Below are 5,652 nucleotides of genomic sequence, written 5' to 3'. Positions count from 1 at the left end.
CGTCCGTCTGAGGGTGAAATGCTATACTCAACTCCACCTGAGTACCCAACTCATGCTGTATAGCCCTCCAGAACCGTGATGTGAACTGAGTACCTCTATTTGAAATGATGGAAATTGGAATACCATGCAGAGGAACAATCTCCCGGATATAAATCTCCACCAGACGCTCCGAAGAATAGGTAGTACACACAGGAATGAAATGCACGGACTTGGTTAGTCAATCCACAATCACCCAAATAGCATCGAACTTTCTCAAAGTCCGTGGGAGCCCAACTACAAAGTCCATGGTGATCCGCTCTCATTTCCACTCAGGAATCTATATCTACTGAAGCAGCCCACCTGGTCTCTGGTTCTCATACTTCACCTGCTGATAATTGAGGCACTGAGCTACAAATCCAACTATATCTTTCTTCATCCGCCTCCACCAATAGTGTTGCCTCAAAACCTGGTACATATTTGCGGCACCCGAATAAATGGAATACCGTGAACTATGGGCCTCCTCTAGAATCAACTCCTGAAGCCCATCCATATTGGGTACACAAATCCGACCCTACATCCTTAATACCCCATCATCTCCAATAGTCACATCTCTGGCATCACCGTGCTGAACCTTATCCTTAAGGAAAAGCAAATGGGGGTCATCCAACTAACGCTCCCTGATACGATCAATTAAGGAAGACCAAGAAACCACGCAGGCTAGAACCCGACTAGGCTCCGAAAGATCCAATCTCACAAACTGGCTGGCTAAGGCCTGAACATCCATCAACATAGGCCTCTCCGTTACTTGTAAAAAATCCAAACTCCCCAAAATCTCTGCCCAATAACTCAAGGCATCGGCCACCACATTGGCCTTGCCCGGGTGATACAAAATAGTGATATCATAGTCCTTCAACAACTCTAACCACCTCCTCCGGCGCAAATTAAGATCATTTTGCTTGAATATGTGTTGTAAGCTCCGATGATCAGTATAAATCTCACAAGGAACACCGTACAAAAAATGACGCCAGATCTTTAAGGCGTGAACAATAGCAGCTAACTCTAGATCATGGACAGGATAATTTTTCTCATGTATCTTCAACTGTCTGGACGCGTAAGCAATCACCCTACCGTTGTGCATCAATACTGCTCCAAGGACAATCCTCGAGACATCACAATAGACAGTATAAGACCCCAAACCTGTAGGCAATATCAAAATTGGGTTGTAGTCAAAGCTATCTTGAGCTTCTGAAAGCTCGCCTCACACTTTTCCGTCCACTGGAATGGAGCACCCTTCTGGGTCAGCCTGGTCATAGGGGCTGCAATCGATGAAAACCCCTCAACAAACGACGGTAGTAACTCACCAAGCCAAGAAAGTTGCGGATCTCTATAGCTAAGAATGGTCTGGGTCAACTCTGCACTGCTTCCACTTTCTTCGAATCCACCTGAATACCCTCACTCGATACCACATGGCCTAAGAATGCCACGGAATCCAACCAAAACTCACATTTCGAGAATTTTGCATATAACTTCTTTTCCCCCCAAAGTCTGAAGCATAGTCCTCAGGTGCTGATCATGATCTTCCCGACTCCGGGAATACACCAGAATATCATCAATAAAAACAATGACGAAAGAGTCAAGATATGGCCGGAACACACTTTGCATCAAATGCATAAAGGTTGTTGGGGCATTGGTCAGCCCAAATGACATAATAAGGAATTTGTAATGACCATACGGAGTCCTAAAAGCAATTTTCGGGATATTTGGCTTCCGAATCTTCAACTGATGGTTACCTGAGCGCAAGTCAATCTTAGAAAACACTCGCGCACCTTGAAGATGGTCAAACAAATCATCAATACGGGGCAAAGGATAATGTTTCTTCACTATAACTTTGTTCAACTGGCGATAATCAATGCACATACGCGTAGAACTATCCTTCTTCTTCACAAACAAGACAGGAGCACCCCAAGGTGATACACTGGGCCGAATAAAACCATTATCAAGCAATTCCTGTAACTGATCCTTCAACTCCTTCAACTCAGGAGGGGCCATACGATACGAAGGAATAGAAATGGGCTGAGTGCCCAGCAACAAATCAATGCCAAAATCAATATCTCTATCGGGCAACATGCCAGGAAGGTCAGTTGGAAACACATCAAGAAAATCCTATACTATTGGGACTGAATCAACTGTAGGGGTATCAATACTAACATCTCTCAATAAGCTAGATACACGTCACACCCCTTCTCAACCATACGCTGAGCCTTAAGGAATGAAATAACTTTACTGGAAGTATGATCTAAGGTACCCCTCCACTCCACTCACGGTATACCTGGCATAGCCATCATCATGGTTTTGGGATGACAATCAAGAATAGCGTAATGGGGAGATAACCAGTCCATGCCCAAGATAACATCAAAATCTACCATGCTGAGCAATAACAAATTAGCTATTTTTTTCAAAACCACTAAGTGCAACCACACACGACCGATAAATGCGATCCACAACAAGGAAATCTCCCAGAGGAGTAGAAACATAAACAGGATAACTCAAAGAATCCCCAGATATAACCAAATGCGGAGCAAAATAAGAAGACACATAAGAATAGGTGGAGCCTGGATCGAATAAAATCGATGCATCTCTATAACAAACCAAGACAATATATGTGATGACAGAATCAGAGGCGATAGCCTCGGTACAGGCAGGAAGGGCATAATATTTGGCCTGTCCTCCCCCTCTAGGGTTACCTCTACCTCCCCGACCTCCACCTCTAGCTAGCTGAGTAGGTGGGGTAGCACCTGGAGCTGTAACCATAGCTTGAGAACTCTGTGGGGCACGTTGTAGCTGAGAAGTCTATAGAGGTGCACTCCTCCCAAGTATAGGGCAATCCCACACCACATGGCGTGTGTCACCACACTCAAAACAAGATCTGGGAGAATGTGGCGGCTGTGACTAGCTCGGGCCAGGTCTGCTGGAATGTCCTCTAAAAGTACCCCGCATAAGAGGCGCACTAGATACTGGCAGTGCATAATAAGGCTCCTGAGGCCTAGGAGGAGCTGAAATACCACTGGCTACTAGAAGAGCTGAATGAACAGGGCAACTCATATAACCCCTACCATGACAAAATGCAGCTGGCGCATGGGCACCAGAATAATGGCCCGACTCTCGAGACCTCTTGGCCTTCCTCTCCTCTTTCTCTCTAGTATTCATACCCTCTATCCTCCTAGCAATTCTCACCAACTGCTGATAAGAAATATCCAGTTCCAACTCACGAGCCATGCTAGACTTGATGTTGGGAATAAGCCCCTCAATGAACTAGCGAACCCTCTCGCGAACAGTAGAAACCAAGGCTGGAGCATGTCTAGCCAAGCTAGTGTAACAGACAACATACTTTGAGACATCCATAGTACCTTGGCGCAAATGCTAAAACTCTACGCGCGCCATGCGTCCCTGAGGCTCTGAGGAACAAACTCTTTCAGGAACATATCTGAAAACCGAGTCCAAGTCAGTGAAGCTGCCTTATCCGGACTATCTAACTCACAGGTACACCACCACTCATAGGCGGTTCCTCGAAGCTGGAAGGTAGTGAAAGAAACCCTAGTCGATCCTGATAAAATAGTGCGGAGGATACAGTGACACTCATCTAGAAATCCCAAGGCATTGTCTGATGCTAACCCACTAAATATAGGAGGCTCATACTTCTTGAACCTCTCAAGCCTCTGCTGCTCATCCTCTAAAGCCGCTACCCTATTCTCGGGCTGATTCGGTACAGGAATAATCTCTGGGACCTTATCAACATGCACTCGCTGCTCATGAGTGCGGGCAGCGGGAGTCTGTGCTTCTCCCCCGGCCTGAGATATGCCAGCACAAGGGGAAGCAATCATGCCTGAGCCAAAGTGGTGTACATGCTCATGAATTGTGCAAGAGTCCCATAAAGAGCTGGAGTGGTAGTAGTAGTAGTAGGCGTATCAGGTGCCTGGACTCCAGCTGGAACTGCTAGTGGTACCTCGGTGGCAGCTCACGCAGGTGCTCTGGCTGCACCACGAGCGTGTCCTCGGCCTCTACCCCGGCCCCGGCCTCTGACGGCTCCAGTAGGGGGCACGGGTGCATGATCATCTCTGGTAGCACGTGTCCTTACCATCTGTGAGAGAATATAAGATAGAAGTTTAGAATTGTGATATCAAAATCTTGCACGACAAGGAAATCAAATGAAGTGGATTTTTCTAACAGTTTCATAGCCTCTCGTAGATAAGTACATACATCTCCGTACCGATCCGCAAGACTCTAGAAAATCGGCTTGTGATTCATGACTCTTATGAACCTGGCTCTGATACCAACTTGTCACGACCCCAGTTTGCCCTCCGTGAACTATCGTGATGGCACCTAGTCTCTACGACTAGGTAAGCCTAACAAATGGGAAAAGAAATAATTTCGGAAAACAATAATTAAAAACCGAGCTAGCAAAATGAAATAGTGTTTAAGTTGCCGCCTGGTATATAACAGTACAAGAATCTCAACCTAACACTCCCAAAATTTGGAACCCCATGAATCACAAGCTTAAAGTTTACATAAAAAGCTCTAACTCAAGAATATCTATCAACAAGGAAAATACATAAGGGCTATGCTAGTACTAAGAATTGAAAGGGACTCTTCGGTTTGCGAACATGACAGATATACCTCTAAGTCTTTACGAAAGTGCCTCGCCTCAAGTGTGATATTACTGAGTGGAAGTACCTGGATCTGCACATGAAAAACATGCGCAGAAAGGGCATGAGTACACCACATCGGTACTCAGTAAGTGCCAAGCCTAACCTTGGTCGGGTAGTGACGAGGAAAGTCAGGTCCCTATAGAGATTAAATGAAATATAAGGTATGACAGTATAGAATAAGGAAGTAAAAATTAAGTGCGAAGTAAGAAATAACATAAAATAGAAAGAACAACATCAACTATAACAGAGACAAAATAATCACGGAAAGGAGTACAACTCAACACAGAGATAACATCTGGGATCTCTCAGTATCCTGAGGATCTCTTAGTATCCTCAATATGTGTGCTGGGGATCTCTCAGTATCCCGAGGATCTCTTAGTATCCTCAATATGTATGCTAGGGATCGCTCGGTATCCCAAGGATCTCTTAGTATCCTCAATATGTGCTGGGGATCTCTTGGTATCCCGCACTACAATCCAAATCAATATACATATGTGCATGGGATCTCCCAAGATACCGTCTATATATGTGTGTGCAGGGGAATCTCTCGGGATACCGTCCCGTAGTCCCAAAGTAAACACGCAGCAACAACACGAAGAATACTCAATCAAATTAAATTTCCCACCAAGGTAAAATAGGTATTTCTAACCTAACATGCTTCACATAGTCCAAATAAGGCAGTTTGAGCAAATAAAAACAATTAAGGCAATTAAACATGATTCTCTAAGCTAACAGTAGGCTTGATTGCAAGTAGAATAAATAGGAAGGGAAAATACAATTAAAGTTACTTAGTGAAAACATGATTTTCAACAATTAGCACAAGTACGCACTCGTCACCTCACGTACAAGGCATCTCAAATATCAACAATACCAAATCCTAAGGGGAGTTCCCCCACATAAGGTTAGGCAAGCCACTTACCTCGAACCAGCTCAAAATCAACCCGAAACCACGTTCTTGCCACGAGTA

Source organism: Nicotiana sylvestris, chromosome 9 (assembly GCF_000393655.2).
Source record: "Nicotiana sylvestris chromosome 9, ASM39365v2, whole genome shotgun sequence".
Lineage (NCBI taxonomy): Eukaryota > Viridiplantae > Streptophyta > Magnoliopsida > Solanales > Solanaceae > Nicotiana > Nicotiana sylvestris.
The sequence above is the reverse complement of the archived record's forward strand: the minus strand, read 5'-3'. Positions refer to the sequence as shown.